The sequence below is a fragment of the Scyliorhinus canicula genome, chromosome 18 (genome assembly GCF_902713615.1).
Source record: "Scyliorhinus canicula chromosome 18, sScyCan1.1, whole genome shotgun sequence".
In the NCBI taxonomy this organism is placed as follows: Eukaryota; Metazoa; Chordata; class Chondrichthyes; order Carcharhiniformes; family Scyliorhinidae; genus Scyliorhinus; species Scyliorhinus canicula.
In genome coordinates this window covers 85436797-85455147 of record NC_052163.1, presented here as the reverse complement: position 1 = coordinate 85455147, position 18351 = coordinate 85436797, and the positions used below count along the sequence as shown (strand labels likewise).

At 48.8% G+C, this 18351-nt stretch overlaps 1 protein-coding gene across 3 annotated transcripts in view; it reads right to left on the bottom strand.

Annotated features, from left to right (window-relative positions):
- kdm4b (lysine (K)-specific demethylase 4B) overlaps positions 1 to 18351 on the bottom strand; it is a 740412-nt gene that overhangs the window by 588489 nt on the left and 133572 nt on the right. The gene's annotated exons all lie outside the window — the stretch shown is intronic.

Below are 18351 nucleotides of genomic sequence, written 5' to 3'. Positions count from 1 at the left end.
ACAAATAGTAAATGAAGTGAGAGTTCAGGAAATAAAAGGGACAGTCGTCACATGGACACAAAATTGGCTGAGGGACAGGACACAGATTGGTGGTTAATAGTTGTTTTTCAGACTGGAGGAAGGTTTGTAGTGGAGTGCCCCAGTGATCGGTCGGAGGATGACAAGTGTGTGTTGGTCCCCATCTTACAACAAAGCCTGGTCTCTAGTCATCTCGGATTTGCCTGCCACTGGGTCAAATCGCTCCGCTGGGATCACATGGTGGCTGGTGTGCAACGACCACCCCACATTAAAAGAATCCATGCACGAGCATCTTCCACCCCAACCTCATCCTACCCATCCAAATGAATTTTGGGACCTGGGACACCAGGACCCTTCTGGACAATCCCAACAGGAAGAGACCAGAACGTCGCACCGCCATCATAGCCTAGGAATTCCAATGCCACAACATCAACATTGGCACCCTGAGTGAGACACAACTGGCTTGTGGAGGCCAACTTAAAGAACAAGGTGGCAGGTACACCTTCTTCTGGAAAGGCAAACCAGAAGAAGAATGCTGCCTCGACAGGGTTGGCTTCACCATAAAGAAACGTCTCAACAAACTCCCTTGCGGGGTGAGCAAATGACTCATGACCCTAAGGTTCACCCTGACCCAGAAACAGCATAGCAGAGCCGTCAGCGCCTACACCCCAACCCTAGATGGAACAGATGAGACAAAAGAGGCATTCTACTCCAGCCTTGACCAACCGCTGTCCCACACCCCAATGGGTGACAAGCTAATTCTCCTCGGCAACTTCAATGCTAGAGTCAGAAAGGACGCAAACTTTTGAAAGGGCATGTTAGGCAGGAAAGGTGTGGGGAAAACAAATCGCCAATAGAGTTTTCCTCCTGACAAAATGTTCAGAACATGACCTGGTAATCATGAATACCCTATTCCGCCAGAGGGACAAGCAGAAGACCTCATACCAACACCCCCTGCTAGAAGCAGAAAAAACTGCTGCAATGTCAAAGAGCTACTCAGTCGCCACCTCACAGCTAACCTGACGACAACTAACGAGCCAGAGCCACAGTGCCTGGTCCGCCTTAGAAGCCACCATAGTGCCTGTGAGGAGACACCAAGACTGGTTCAACGACAATGATCAGGAGATCCAGGATCTGGGACTAAGACTTCAAACCCTGCACTAAGATCATGTCTACAGAGCAGCCGTGACCCCCACCCTTCTGTATGCATGGACAATGTACAACAGACAGCTCAAATCCCTGCAGAGATATCACCAACATTGCTTCCGCAGAAACCTGCAAATCCACTGGCAGGGTAGGCATAACAATGTGAGCGTCCTCTTCCAGACCAATATCCCCTGTATTGAAGCACTGGTCAAGCTCAACCAGTTGAGATTGATGGGCCACATTGCCCGTGTGCCTGACACAAGACTCCTGAAACAAGTGCTCTACTCCGAGCTCCACAATGGTAAGCACTCAATAGGTCAGAAGAAACGCTACAAGGACATTCTCAAAGCCTTCTGAAATAAATGCAACATCGCCATCGACACGTGGGAATCACTTGCCTTAGAACGCATGAACTAGAGAAAAAGCATCCGCGAGGGCGCAAACCACTTCGAGCATCATAGGCTGAGCATGCGGAGGCCAAGCGTAAACAGTGGAAAGAGAGCCCGAAATAAAGAACCCATCCACCTCATGAAATACCACCTGCCAAACCGGTGGCAGAATCTGCGGATCCAGGCTTGGATTATTCACTGCAGAATCCACTTCCCCCGAGTGGAAGTAAGTCATCCTCAACCCTGAGGGACTGCCCAAGAAGACAAAGAAAGATGATCTTCATTAACAGGACACAACTCAATTTGTGGCTGATGCAAAATTTGTTAACTGTGAGGAGGATGGTATAGAGCTTCAAAAGGACATCCAACAGAAAATGATGGAAAAACTCTGCAATCTGACAGCATCTATCGAGAGAAAAAATGAAGTTCACGTTTCGAGTCAGCATGACTCTTCATCAGAGTTGAAGAGGTAAAATGTGATGAATATTAAACTACAGCTGGGAGGGATTTCAAAAGACGTAGCAGATAACAAGAGACCAATGGTTGGGAGGGTTGATGGGGGACGAGGGGACGATTTACATTGAGACAATAAATGTATATATTACGATCCCAGACCAGACCCCAACAAAATGGCTGGGACATTGGACCGATACCCAATATTTTAGTTTATTTTAAGACTGTGCAGAAAGAATGATTCGTTCCAGGAGTGATTGCATGAAAATAAGGGGGGATTTGGTATTTCTAAGACAAAAGTTTATTAGGAATACAATATTAAACTTTTAACTTCACACCCAAAAAGGACAGCTTATAATTACCTCTTAACACAATTATACAATTTCCCATTAAACAACAAGAAAAGGAACATGCCACTCTTAATCAATCTTAAAACGTGCAGGGCATTGAGTAATAATTGTTTTATAAAACATATTTGGCTCTGGTTAGAACCCTTCAGACTAGGGCTGAATGTCTTCACATAGCTGCTTCAACAAGGTTGTTTCAGCCTCTTCCCTTCAGAAAAGAATGTTCTGCTATAAAATATTACTTTTTTTTTAAACTATCCTACTTGGAAAGAATTATGCACTCAGTCAGGCAGATCAGAGCTCAGCTCCTCCCACATCTCCAAACCCACCATCTCTCTGCCCTTTTGAGCTCTACTCAGCTGAAAACACACATCTCCCCAACTGAAAACACACATCTCTGCAAAAGCACTCCCCAGGGTCCTCCCCAGTCAATTCACATTCTTCTGGCCAATTTCATTTGCTATTTACTAGAAGCAAAACAAAATCCTTTTTAAAAACATTTTTTTTTTAAATACATTTAGAGTACCCAATTCATTTTTTCCAATTAAGGGGCAATTTAGCGTGGTCAATCCACCTATCTTGCACATCTTTGGGTTGTGGGGGCGAAACCCACGCAAACACAGGGAGAATGTGCAAACTCCACACGGACAGTGACCCAGAGCCAGGATCAAACCTGGGACCTCAGCGCCGTGAGGCTGCAGGGCTAACCCACTGCGCCACCGTGCTGCCCTCTTTTTAAAAACATGACCGTTGCAGCCAAACACGCTTAATTTGTCCCAATATGTAGATGCCAATATTCCTAAAATCCTCCAATCGTCACAGTATGGGTTTTTTTTAAAAAGGGTCAAGATGGAGGAGAAAGGTCATGGTCTAAAGTAGCTGAACTCAATGTTGAGTCCTGAGGGCTGTAACGTGCCCAATCAGAAGATGAGATGCTACTCCTCCAATTTGCATTGGGCACTGGAGCATTGCAGCAGGCCAAGGAGAGATATGCAGGCCATCTGTGTCTTGCTGAAAAACTGAAATAAAATGAAGGCAGTATAAGGACACCATCTTCCACTGGGCCCCTGGCAAATTTTGCCATGGCACTATCTTCCATGCTGCGCTGTCAACTAGATGATTCCCTGAGTTTTAGAGAGCCTTCAATTCACCCAACAAGAATTGCAACATTCAATTTTTAGACAATTTGAGTGTGACTGACTTTAAAACAGACTTTTTTTTACCTAAACTGTCCATGTCACATCCATTGCCTCTCCTCAAAGTCCAACAACCTACCGATACTTATTGCCCAAGTAGACTTTGTAGTCAAGGTAATGTAGACATAACAATCCCACAGAACAGTAGCCCAACCAAAGGTGTGTCACTGGAGATGCCAGAAAGCCAGAGGTGGGAGAGGAATGGTGGATAGGAGCAGCCTGCACCAAAAGTACTATACAGACTCCATGAGATACCTCTATTTCACAACCCTTATGCAAGCCACCTTTTATAACTAAGTTTTCAACTTTTAAAGCATCAGTGAATAGTTATTTCAGGAAAAGATATATCAACAGTTTCATGACATACTTTTGCTTTTTCTACCCATTTTCTTGCACCCCAAAATCCAACTTTGATTTGTGGGACTGCATGGTTCACTAAATGATACTGCACGCTACATGTGATATGCATCACTGTAAATACACAAGGGGCTAATGTAAATACACTAAACGCGAGAGGGAGCACCAGAGACATCACGACATGCAGACATACAGCTAATGAACACATAGAATAGGACACAATCAATGGGCAGTCAAGACATCCAGAGGCGACACTAACCCATATAAAAGGATAAGGCACACATGCTCTTTCTCTTTCCACAGGCGACACTCAGAGAAGGACAGGGGCAGATCAGAAGCATCACGCCCACCGCATGGCTTAGAGCAGACTGGTTAGTTAGACTGAGTTACTATAGCAAGATTAGCAGGAGAGTCGAACTCAAATAGGAGAATTGTTAACTGTTCAATAAATGCGTTAAACCGATCTCCAAGTCTGAACCTTCCTTTGTCAGAACATACATCAAGGAAGCAGCTTAGGCTACATGGAGAAGCATAACACAACACTACAGACTTCAACATCAGGCGTGGACACAATCATTAGACATTTTCCAAACAAAAGGGCTGGAAAGGTAAATTTATACAGCCAGGCAGACAGACTGAACAGTTTATATTATGCATCTCCTAGCACCAATTTACAGAGCAATGTTCACTGCTGCTCGACAATAAGACCTGCCTTCCTTTCCACCCATGGAACATCGTGTACGAAATTAGTTGAGTGCGCTGCAAAAAAAAGTGTTCCTTTCATTGTTTCTCGAAAGAAAATCTATGCTTACAAATTCTAACTAAGTTTTACCTTGCTTTAACCCCATCTATTTCTGTTGAAATAATGGAATGCAATGAAGGAAATTGGTTCCCCGAAGCAGTTACAATGCAAACTGATGCTTTCAGCAAAGCGATAGTCATTAATTTAATGAGCCTCAATTTCAGTTGTGCACATCAGTCCATAACCCAAGAACCTTTTTGCAGAACTGTCTTCCTGGTGCTACATCACCCTACTGTCACTAGATGTCAGTGTGATGTTTTGGTAAACTGATCCAAGTAACTTTCTTAGTAAATAGACAGAGTCATAGATGTTTACAGCATGGAAGCAGGCCCTTTGGCTCAGCTTGTCCATGCCGCCCAGTTTTTATCACTAAGCTGGTCCCACTTTCCCGCATTTGGCCCATATTCCTCTCTACCCACCCTGTCCATGTAATGTAGTCCACTTCGTACATGAATGATACAGAAAGCACAGTTATTCAATTCACTATTTCTTCATCCAACAATGAATTTTAAGTGGGTCTAGCATTTTTATGAATACACTTTGGAAACGTCCTACATCAAATCTTAAATGTTTGGTCCGGTATGATTGGAGAATTGATCAAGTCACACATTTCATCCCAGCCAACTAAAGTAATTACAAAGAGTTCCAGCTCACACTTAATTGGGCTAGGTGCTGGAACAGGAGAACTGCACCCTATGCTGCCCCCAGGAGAAGGGTGTGGCAAATTCCAGAGGTAGTAATTGACAAGGCACCAAAAAAAGCAGGTTGCAAGTTTTAATGCACATCAAAGAAAACTTGGTTGAATTTGAATATTTGGCCACAAGTAATTCCCTCCAACGGACATCCTCGCTTTTGAGTGGGGACGCTAGAAAGGAAGGCAATGCAAAACTTTAGACTGGTTCACATGCACCTCTTTGTAGGTGGTTTCAGAGCAACACTGGCAGAGTGAAGAGGGAGAAACAATAAAAGCTGGATTCTCCTAAATCCCCGCGATGGCCCGACGCCGGTGTAAAAAGCGGCGCGAACCACTCAGGCGCCAGGCCGGCACCGTAGGGGTTGGCGCTGCACCAATCGGCGCCGAAGGGCCAGCACGAGTTAGCGCATGCGCAGAACCGCCGGCGTGGTTCCGTGCATGCACAGATCGGCCACCACATTCTAGCGCATGGACAGAGGGGTGTCTTCTCCGTGACGGCCATAGCGGAGCCCTACAGTGGCCGACGCAGAAGATAGGAGTGCCCCCACGCCACAGGCTCGCCCGCAGATCGGGGCTGGGTGCCCCCCCCCCGCCCCCGAGGGCCGCACCAACTGGCCTACCAGCCATGTCCCGCCGTGTGGGACCATGTCCAATCCACGCCGGCGGACTGGCCAGAAACCGACGGCCGCTCGGCCCATCAGGGCCCAGAGAATTGCCAGGGGGCCACTGCCAACGGCCCCTGACCGGCGTAGCGTGATCCCTGACCCCGCCCGAAAACCGGCACCGGAGAATACGGCAGCCAGCATCGGAGCAGGATTCATGCCGTCCCCTGGGGATTCGCTGACCCAGCAGGGGTCGGAGAATCCCGCTCCAAGAATTTCTACTAGGTAACGTTTTTAAAACCAGCGCAATTGAGCCCAGATTGGGCAAATCAGTGCAAGAGAGTGAGGAATTTCAAACACAAGTTACATCCAGCATTGTTGATGCAATATTTTGAAGTCATCTAAAAATAACATTGGAATCTGACCCCAGAGTATGGCAAGTTTCCACCAATTGCAGATATTTGAGGTTTTACAATTAAGCTGTTTAAGTTTTAGCCACTATCACGTTAAGTTGCACCTTTTAAAAGTTTAATTAAAGAATCTGGCAATTGTACACCAATTAAACTAATGAATGATTCATTATATGTTTTGAAAGTGGTTTTGAGTTATTTAAAATCAAGTTATTGACAGTGCACGAGGCACTGATCGAAAAGCTTATATTGTGATAAACACATTTTCAGCTGTATGAATTAAATTGCACTTTTTACCACTCAAATATATCAAAGAACATTTTTAGTGCAGCAAGCAATTACTTTTAAAACTCTACCCAATCGGGCAGCACGTGGCCTAGTGGTTAGCACAACCACCTCACGGCACTGAGGTCCCAGGTTCGATCCCGGCTCTGGGTCACTGTCCGTGTGGAGTTTGCACATTCTCCCCGTATCTGCGTGGGTTTCGCCCCCACAACCCAAAAATGAGCAGAGTAGGTGTATTGGCCACGCTAAATTGCCCCTTAATTGGAAAAAATAATTGGGTAATCTAAATTTATTTTAAAAAACTCTACCCAATCACACTAGTGCATGGAAGTATGATTATGCAAATGAGTTTGAATGGAAACTTGAACCCAAACATCATATCGGAAAACCAGAACAATTTAATCACAGCTGCCAACTGCACCCAAAGCAAAAATCCTACCCCAGCACTCTACCAGTAAAGCACTAAGAAATGGAATAAATAATTTGAAAGGGGAAATATTGCCCTTAAAAATGAATTAAAAATCAGGGTTTCAGCAATGCAGCAGCTTACTGAGACATTATGGGGATACAGAATTAGGGCTCAGTTAGGGCTCAATTAGGGCAACATCCTGGTAAACCTCCTCTGCACCCTCTCTAAAGCCTCCATACCCTTCTGGTAGTGTGGCAACCAGAATTGTGCACAATATTCCATGTGTGGCCTTACCAAGGTTCCATACAACTGTAGCATGACTTGCCAGCTTTTATACTCTATGCTCGTCCAATGAAGGTAAGCATTCCGCATGTTTTCTTGACTACCTTGTCCACTTGTGTTGCCACTTTCAAAGATCTGTGGACCTGCACGCCCAGATTTCTCTGACTTTATATATTCCTTAGAGTTTTGCCATTTACGGTATATTTCCCCTCTACGTTAGACCTACCAAAATGCATTATCTCACATTTGTCTGGATTAAACTCCATTTGCCATTTCTCTGCCCAAGTCTCCAACCTATCTATGTCCTGCTATATCCTCTGACAATCCTCAACGCTATCTGCCACTCCAACCTTGGTGTCATCTGTAAACTTGCTATCGGTGGCACGGCAGCACAGTGGTTAGCACTGTGCTTCACAGCACCAGGTACCTGGTTAGATTCCAGGCTTGGGTCACTGTCTGTGTGGAGTCTGAACGTTCTCCATGTGTTTGCATGGGTTTCCTCCGGATGCTCCGATTTCCTCCCACAAGTCCCGAAAGACGTGCGGTTAGGTGAATTGGATATTCTGAATTCTCCCTCTCTGTATCCGAGCAGGCGCCTTCTGTGTACCCGAACAGGCTCCAGAGTGTGGCAACTTGGGGCTTTTCACAGTAACTTTATTGCAGTTCTTTTTTTTTTTTATAAATGTTTTTTATTGGGTTTCCGAACATAGTATATTGACAGGTGTACACAAAAAGAAAAAAATACAGCAGAAAAATAAAAGAAGAATATAGGACGTACAAGCCAAAAATAACAACGCTATATAGTTAGCAAAATCACATAACTAATGAGTAAAGAAAAAAAAGGTATGTGTGTGGGGGGGGGGGGGGGGGGAGAGGGGGGAAAAGAGTGTGTATATACATCGAGGTACTGGGGAGGCATTTGCAGTATACTTTTATACAAGTCTTGTGTGTTCTTCCATTTTTGCATATATTCTTTTTTTCTAACGCAAAGAGAGTACATACAACACCTTCACTGACTGCAGCGTTAAGGTAAGCCTACTTGTGACAATAAAATTATTATAGACCAGCTACATTTTCCTCCAAATCATTTATGTATTCTACAAATAGAGACCCCAGCACAGATCCCTGTGGAACACCACTATCACAACCTTCCATTCAGCAAAGCCCCCTTCGACTGCTACCCTCTGCCTTCTGTGACCGAGCTAGTTCTGGATCTATCATTCCACCTCACCTCTGACCCTGTGTAACTTCACCTTTTGTAACAGTCTGCCATGAAGCACCTTGTCAAAGGCTTTACTGAAGTCCATTTAAACAACATCCACCGCCCTCCATTATTATCTTTGTCACCTCCTGAAAAGACTCGATCAAGTTAGTGAGGCACAACCTCCCCTTCACAAAACCGGTGAACTGTATTGCACACGGTATGATATAGAGACACACATGGCAGTAGGCAGGGTGGTCTCGAGAGAGTCTGAGAAGTTGGCATGATGATAGCACCTAGATAGTGCTGTATCTTGGAGATGTGTACATCATTATGGGTTGCCAATAAACAGTTTATGTTCAACCACACAAAGTCTACTGACATCTTAGTGAGACACCAAATAACCTTACAACATGGTGGCAGATTCAATTATCAAATTTGTTTATCAAATTCATACATAAATCCATGTATGCATCACAGGACTTCAATAAAGATCTCTACAGGTTGAAAACAAAAGGTTGTGTTTTTGTTCAAAAATGCACATCTCACAACACCCACATATTACATTTCTTGCACTGTGCCAGATTTGAAAACTTAGACAATCACAGTTTAATTCAGCTGCCATATTGTCCTCAACAAACTTACCGAAGGCTGGATACCAGTGCAGCACGCAAAGATCCTCTTTGCTACAGTACATGCAACTTTAACATTAAAAGATTATGGTATCTTAAACAGTGGGTTTTTTTGAACCAGCTACACTCGCTCAAGCATTCCCAACTTAAAAATAGGCACAGTAAATCACGAACTGTGACATCTCCAGTCCAGCAACAGCAATGAGAGCAATTAACTGTAATCACTTGTACATAGGAAGGCTAGGGAATGGTTTACTGAAATCAGACAGAAGCACATTTCTAAAATAACATCGTCTTATTAAAATGACAATTAAAAAAATCAGCTTTTATTGAAGCGGTTTTCAAAAAATTATTTTGAAGATCTAGAGGAAAAGTATGACCACAACATGTCACGATTATTCAACTATACCTCAACTATACCAGCATCTCACAGATCAAGAGAAAAACTCTAAAAAAGGGAAAGATTTGTATAAAAATTAGGAATTGCCATTTTTTCAAACAAAAACTAAACTAACAGATGTCAGAGATTGTCACAAAACTATTTCACAGCAGTTGAAAATGCTTTAAAAGGATATGGCAGAGACTACGGGTGAGATGTGCGGGCCATGTTTAACCCAACTGGGTGCATGACGTGGCCAGTAAATGCCAGGTGAGGCCTCCCATGGGCTTCCCAGCAGCCACTACATCTCGCGGGTTTTACCTAAGTCCCACAAGACAACGCGACCAGAATCCAGCCCACAATGGGCGGGACCAACTCACACATGCTTAAGTAGGTTTAAAACCTACTTGGGCTACTCACCCGTGATCTATCCTGCCCGTCATTTAACGGCCTCCCTTGGAAGTCCCCACACAAGCGTGGATCAGTCAGAACAGCACCAGGGGTTGGGGAGAGAAGGCCCCTAGGTGGCCAAGGATAGTGCAGGGTAGCCCCCTGGCTCTTCACCTGGAACGCTGGCCCTGCCAAGGTGCCCAGGTGGCACCAAAAAGCCAGCAGGAGCACTACCAGAAAAGAACACTTCAAACTGCTGCCACCAACTGCTATGAGCCTGGTGCTAATCACAGAATCATAATAGAATATATAGTGCAGAAGGAGGCCTTTCGGCCTATTGAGCCTGCACCGGCCCATAGAAAGATCCCCCCACCCGAGCCCACACCTCCACCCTATTCCTCCCAACCCAGTAACCCCATCTAAGACATTTGGACACTAAGGGAAATTTAGCATGGCCAATCCACCTAACTTGCACATCTTTGGACTGTGGGAGGAATCTGGGGCACCCGGAGAAAACCTACGCAGACACAGGGAGAACGTGTAGATTCCACACAGACAGTGACCCAAGCCGGGAATCAAACCTGGAACCCTGGAGCAACTGTGCTAACCACTGCGCTACCGTGCCGCCCTGCAGCACAGAAATGTACAGAAAGGAAGCAGAAAAATCACGACTACAAGACCTTACCACCTCAAGAGGTTCTCAACTTTAAAATTTCAGAAGGATCAATGGACGATCAGATATATTTGTGATCAGCCTCACCCTGCTTCGGAAACGTGTGTAGGTCTCAAACACGAAGGTTTGAACAGACCATAAGGTACCTCCTCACTGTCTGGGATTAAGGGAGTATACAGACTGCTATTGAAAGTAGGTCCTGGTTAAAGGCAACCCAACAGCCTCTCGCATCCAGCTCCAAGGTCTGTCAACTACTGAACAGTGAAGCCTTAGGCAACAATCATTTTCTTTTTTTTTTTAAATAATTTTTATTCAAATTTTCACAAAATATCAAAACAAACTACAAAAAGAAAAGTGGAAACAAACCCCCCCCCCCCCATATACACAAAAAAGAAATAAATTAACACCCGTCATCAACAATGAACAAATATACACGCCCCTTCAACGCAAACAAAGAGACGACCTTCCCCCCCCCCCCCCCCCCGGGTTGCTGCTGCTGCTGACCTTTTGTATTTACCATTCTGCCAGGAGAGCTAGGAATGGTTGCCACCTCCTGAAGAGCTCCTGCACTGATCCCCTTAGGGCAAATTTCACCCATCCAATTTAATGAACCCTGCCATATCGTTGATCCAGGCCTCCACGCCCGGGAGCCGCGCATCCTTCCACTGAAGAAGAATCCTTCGCAGGACTACCAAGGACGCAAAGGCCAGAATACCGGCCTTTTTCGCCTCCTGCACTCCCGGCTCCTCTGCAACCCCAAATATTGCGAGCCCCAAGTCCGGTTTGACCCTGGATCCTACCATCCTCGACACCTTCCTCGCTACGCCCTTCCAAAATTCCTCCAGCGCTGGGCATGCCCAGAACATATGAGCGTGGTTTGCTCGGCTCCCGGAGCACCTAACACACTTTCCTCACTCCCAAAAAACCAGCTCATCCTTGTCCCGGTCATGTGAGCCCTATGCAGCACCTTAAATTGTATGAGGCTGAGCCTCGAACAAGGAGGGTTTCACCCTCCCGAGGGCGTCCGCCCACGTCCCCTCCTCGATCTCCTCACCCAGCACCTCCTCCCATTTACCCTTCAGCTCCTTCAGGGGCAGCAGGGTAGCATGGTGGTTAGCATAAATGCTTCACAGCTCCAGGGTCCCAGGTTCGATTCCCGGCTGGGTCACTGTCTGTGTGGAGTCTGCACGTCCTCCCCCTGTGTGCGTGGGTTTCCTCCGGTTTCCTCCCACAGTCCAAAGGTTAGGTGGATTGGCCATGCTAAATTGCCCGTAGTGTCCTAATAAAAGTAAGGTTAAGGGGGGGGGTTGTTGGGTTACGGGTGTAGGGTGGATACGTGGGTTTGAGTAGGGTGATCATGGCTCGGCACAACATTGAGGGCCGAAGGGCCTGTTCTGTGCTGTACTGTTCTATGTTCTATGTTCCTCCACTGAGGCCTCGTCCTCCTCCTGCATCACTTGGTACGTTGCCGAGATCCTCCCCTCTCCAACCCACACCCCCGAGAGCACCCTGTCCTGGACCCCGCGCGGCAGCAACAGTGGGAACTCCGCCACATGCCACCTGACAAACGCCCTTACCTGCATATACCTGAAGGTGATACCCGGGGGGAGCCCGAACTTCTCCTCCAGCTCACCCAGGCTCGCGAACTTCCCGTCCACAAACAGGTCCCCCATCCTCCTAATACCTGCCCTGTGCCAACTCAGGAACCCGCCGTCAATTCTCCCCGGGACAAACCGGTGGTTCCCCCGTATCGGGGACCCCACCGAGGCCCCCACCTCCCCCTATGCCGTCTCCATTGCCCCCAAATTTTGAGGGTAGCCGCCACCACCGGGCTCGTGGTATACCTCGTTGGAGGGAGCGGCAGTGGCACCGTCACCAGCGCCTCCAGGCTCGTGCCCACAGGACACCCTCTCCATCCCCTTCCATGCTGCCCCTTCCCCCTCCATCACCCACTTGCGCACCATCGCTGCGTTGACAGCCCAGTAATACCCACAGAGGTTGAGCAGCGCCAGCCTCCCCCCCCCCCCCCCCCCCCCCCCCCCAATCCCTACCCCGCTCCAGGAACACCCTTCTCACCCTCTGGGTCCCCTGCGCTCAAACCCCTTAATGCTCCTATTAACCCGCCTGAAGAAGGCCTTCGGGATAAGGATGGGGAGGCACTGGAACAGGAACAGAAATCTTGGGAGCACCGTCATCTTGACTGACTGCACCCTACCAGCCAAAGACAGCGCAGCATGTCCCACCTCTTAAACTCCTCCTCCATTTGCTCCACCAGCCTTGTGAGGTTTAGCTTATGCAAGGCCCCCCAGCTCCTGGCTACCTGGATCCCCAAGTACCTGAAGCTCCTCTCCGCCCTTTTTAATGGGAGCTTATCAATCCCCCCACTACTGGTCCCCTGGGTGAACAACAAACAGCTCGCTCTTCCCCATGTTGAGCTTGTACCCTTAGAAATCCCCAAACTCCCTGAGAATCCTCATTACCTCCGGCATCCCCCCCCACTGGGTCCGCCACATACAACAAGTCATCCGCATAAAGCGACACTCGGTGTTCCACCCCACCTTGCACCAGCCCACTCTAGTTCCTCGACTCCCTCAACGCCATGGCCAGGGGTTCAATTGCCAGTGCAAAAAGCAGGGGGGGCAAGGCACACCCCTGCCTTATCCCTCGGTATAGCCGGAAATACTCTGACCTCCTCCTATTCGTGGCCTCATATAGCAGCTTCACCTACCTGACAACCCCTCCCCGAACCCGAACCTTTTCAGCACTTCCCATAAGTACCCCCACTCTACCCTATCGAAGGCCTTCTCCGCGTCCATCGCCACCACTATCTCCGCCTCCCCTTCCACCGCCGGCATCATTATCACATTCAATAGCCTCAGTTTGTTAGTATTCAACTGCCTCCCTTTCACGAACCCAGTTTGATCCTCGTGAATAACCTGCGGCACACAGTCCTCTATCCTCGTGGCTAAAATCTTCGCCAACAACTTGGCGTCTACATTTAAGAATGAGATCGGCCTGTATGACCCACACTGCAGGGGATCCTTGTCCCGCTTAAGGATCAAGGAAATCTGCGCCCGAGACATCGTCGGAGGCAAAGCCCCTCCTTCCCTTGCCTCGTTGAAGGTTCTAACCAACAGAGTGCCCAGCAGGTCTGCATACGGTCTTATAGAATTCGACCGGGAACCCATCCGGCCCTGGCGCCTTCCCCGGCTGCATGCTCCCTATCCCTTTGACCAACTCCTCCAGCCCAACCGGCGCCCCCAGTCCCTCCACCTGTCCCCTCCTCCACTCTCAGGAATCTCAGCCGGTCCAGAAAACGCCCCAGCTCTCGCTTCCGAAGCTGGTGCACCAGCATCCGGCTCGCCTTTTCCCCCATGTTCATACACCGCCCCCTGTGCCTTCCTCCACTGAACTTCCGCCTTCCTGGTGGTCAACATGTCAAATTCGGCCTGGAGACTACGCCGCTCCCGAAGCAATCTCTCCTCCGGAGCCTCCGCGTACCTCCTGTCCACCCTCACCATCTCCCCCACCAACCTCTCCCTCTCTCTCTGCTCTCTCCTCTCCCTGTGGGCCAGAATGGAGATAAACTCTCCCCTAACCACCGCCTTCAGCGCCTCCCAGACCGTCCCCACTCGGGCCTCCCCATTGTTATTGGCCTCCAAGTACCTTTCAATACATCCTCGGATCCGCCCGCCCACCTCCTCGCCCGCCAGCAACCCCATCTCTAAGCGCCAAAGCGGGCGCTGGTCTCTCTCCTCCCCCAGCTCGAGGTCCACCCAATGCGGGGCATGATCAGAAATGGCTATCGCCGAGTGCTCAGTATCCTCCACTCTCGCAATCAGCGCCCTACTCATAACAAAAAATCAATCCGGGAATAGGCCTTATGCACATGGGAGAAGAATGAAAATTCCCTGGCCCTCGGTCTCGCAAACCTCCATGGGTCAACCCCTCCCATCTGGTCCATAAACCCCCTCAGCACCTTAGCCGCCGCTGGCCTCCTACCCGTCCTGGATCTGGATCAATCCAGTGCCGGGTCCAGCACCGTGTTGAAATCCCCCCGCATTATCAGGCCCCCCCGTCTCAAAGTCTGGAACCCGACCCAACATGCGCCGCATGAAACCCGCATCGTCCCAATTCAGGGCGTATACGTTGACCAGCACCACCTGCAGCCTGCCACTTACCATCACATACCTCCCGCCACTGTCTGCCACAACGTTCGACGCCTCAAACGACACCCTCTTTCCCACCAGGATCGCCACCCCCCGATATTTTGCATCCAGCCCAGAATGAAACACCTGGCCGACCCATCCCTTCCGCAATCTAACCTGATCTGCCACCTTCAGGTGAGTCTCCTGAAGCATGACCACATCCGCCTTCAGCCCCTTCAGGTGCGCAAACACGCGGGCCCGTTTGACCGGCCCATTCAGTCCCCTTACATTCCAGGTTATCAGCCGGATCAGGGGGCTACCTAACCCCTCCCCCGCCGACTAGCCATTATCCTTCCTCAGCCCGCCATGTGCCCACGCCCCCCGCTCGGCCCGTTCCCCAGGGCGGCAGACCCCCATCCCGACTCCCTCTACCTACTCCAGCTCCCTCCTGGCCATTCCAGCAGCAACCCGGTACCCCCCCCCCCCCCCCCCCCCCCCCCTCCCCAAGCTAGGACCCATCCTAGCTGCATTGCTCCCTCCATTGCACTCCAGTAAGTCAGCTGACTCCTGCTGACCCCGGCCACTCCTTCGACCCCGCCCAGCGTGGGGCTTCCCCTCCTCCCCATTGCCCACCAGCAGGTTCTCCTCCTCCCCCTACCGCTCTCAGCGTGGGAAGAAGCCCGCGCTTTCCACCTGCCCGACCCCGCCTCCTCTGATGTCGCTCCCTTTACCGGCCCGGTCCCCTCGCGGGGCCCCAACCCTCCTTCCTGCCATCAGCCCCCCCACACTATAGGTCTGCCCCCCTCCCCAAGCCCATCCGACAGACCCAAGCAAAAACAGTGCCCCACCCACCCTTCAAAGCAACAAAGAACTGACAATAAACAGAGAACCCCCCCTCAAAATGTAACACAGCTACACGCAAACCCCCGTACCCAACCCTCAGTTTGAGTCCAATTTTTCAGCCTGTACGAAGGCCCACGCCTCCTCCGGGGACTCAAAGTAACAAGTGTTGGTCCTTGGAGGTGACCCACAGACTCGCCGGCTGCAGCATGCCGAACTTCACTCCCTCCCTGTGTAGCACCGCCTTCGTCCAGTTGTACTCGGCCCTCTTCTTTGCCACCTCCACACTCCAGTCCTGGTAGAACCGTACCTCCGCGTTCTCCCACCTGCTGCTCCGCTCCTTCTTGGCCCACCTGAGCACACACTCCCGGTCAGTAAACCGGTGGAACCGCACCAGCACCGCCCGCGGCGGCTCATTAGGCTTGTTGCCTTCTTGCCAGTACTCTGTGGGCCCCCTCCAGCTCCAGGGGCCCCTGAAAGGGCCCAGCTCCCATCAGCGAATTTAGCATGGTGACCACATAGGCCCCCACGTCCGACCCCTCAAGCCCCTCCGGAAGGCCCAGGATCCGCAGATTTTTCCGCCTCGAACGGTTCTCCATCACCTCAAACCTCTCCTGCCATTTTTTAATGGAGCGCATCGTGCGCCTCCACCTTCACCGCGAGGCCTAAGATCTCGTCCTCGTTTTCGGAGACCTTTTGTCGGACCTCTCGGATCACCACCCCCTGGGCCGTCTGGGTCTCCAGCAGCTTATCAATTGAAGCCTTCATCGGCTCTAGCAGCTCCGCTTTAAGCTCCCTGAAGCAGCGCTGAAGAGCCTCCTGCTGCTCCTGTGCCCACTGCATTCATGCCGCCTGGTCTCCGCCCGCCACCATCTTGTGCTTCTTCCCTCGCACCTGCTTTGGTTTTGCTACCACTTTTTTTTACTCGCCCCACTCCTGGTCCAGGCCATACACTGCTGGGTAAATGTTGCTGACTCCTTCCCACGTCGGGAAACGTCGAAAAAGTACCTCTGGGGGCCCTAAAAAGAGCCCAAAAGTCCGTTCCTAGCGGGAGCTGCCGGACGTGCGACTTAGCTCCGCATAGCCGCAACCGGAAGTCAATAATCATTTTCTTTGAGGAAAAGGAAAAGTATGATCTTTTACACCCCAAAGAATTACTATTCCAGATGAAAAAAGAAAGAGAAGGTTCTTAAGAGAAACCTTGTATCATTGTGATCTTTGGTCAACTATGCTGGTTTATCCAATGCCGAGGCAAGTCCCCTGTCATGGCCTATTAAGTACAGTGAGCATTCAGCTTTCCACACTCCTCTAAAACAAATCTCAGAAAGGCTGATCAAAGTTGAAGTCAGAGATGGATTTTAAAAAAGAGAGTCTTAATAATGGTGATACAAGTGCAAAAGCAGAAAAGTTTGGCGAGGGAATTTCAAATCACTGGGCTAAAGGACTAAAGACACAGCCAGCAATACTGAAATTAAGGGAAAGCAAGTGTACAACAAGACCTGACAGAGGAATGAAGAGTTTTAAAGGAGTAGTAAGGCTGGAGAGGAGCAAAGAGATAGGGAGGGTTGAAGCTCTGAAGTCATTTAAACAAAGATGAAAACTTTAAATTTGAGGTGTAGGAGAACCAGGAACCAATTTAGTTCAGCAAACTCTCAGCATGGAGAATAAAGCACTATCTTCAGGCAGGTCCACTCATAATACAATCATCAGAGAAAAGACTCCGATTGCAATGCTGGTGGACATCCATGATTAAAATCTCTCCTGTTTAACCCAGTTGTTGTCATAGGTACAATCAGTAACCTCTGAAATTAGACTTAGTTCATCTTTCTCACTCAACTATCTTTTAGCCAACAAGATATCCAACAGAGAATCAGAATCACAAGATGATTTTTTTGTATCTTTGATAATGGATTAAGGCACCCACAAACTGCAAAATGAATGACATGGTCCAACAGTATGAGCATTAGTATAACTAGTCATAGCAGAACCAGCTTTTTCTCAGCAGAACCAGCTTTTTCTCAGTATCACAATCAAAAAGGCTTCTGCTGCCAAGCATGCCAATCCAGAAAATCATTTAGACGTACAACCTACTAGAATTGTGATCACACTTTTTAAAAAGTCATGATTCTATCTTTATCAAGCAGCCCAATTGATATCAAGCAGATATCTTTTCATAGGCTGTGATCAGTGCACTTATCAGAGCAAGGATTTTTTTTTTTTTTAAAGTTATTCTTTCACGGAATGAGTGTGTTGCTGGATTGGTCAGCATTTATTGTCCATCCCTGACTGACTTGAGAAAGTGGCAGTGAATAACCTTCTTGAACCACTGCAAGCTTTGTGGTGTAATTACACCCATAGTGCTGTTCGGATGGGAGTTCAGGATTTTGAGCCAGTGACAATGAAGGAACAACAATGTAGTTCCAAGTCCGGATGGTGTGTGACGGGAAACTTCTAGTGATGGCGTTCCCAATCATCTGCTGCCCTCGACCTTCTAGGTAGTAGAGGACTTGGGTTCAGGAGGTGCTGTTGAAGAAGCCTTGATGAGTTGCTGCAGTGCTTCCTGTAGATGGTATGCACCGCTGCCACTGATCATCAGTGGTGTAAGAAAGAATGTTTAAGGTGATGAACGGAGTGCCAATCAAGCAGGCTGCTTTGTCCTTGATGGCACAGAGTCTTGACGGCACTAATGCTGGAAATT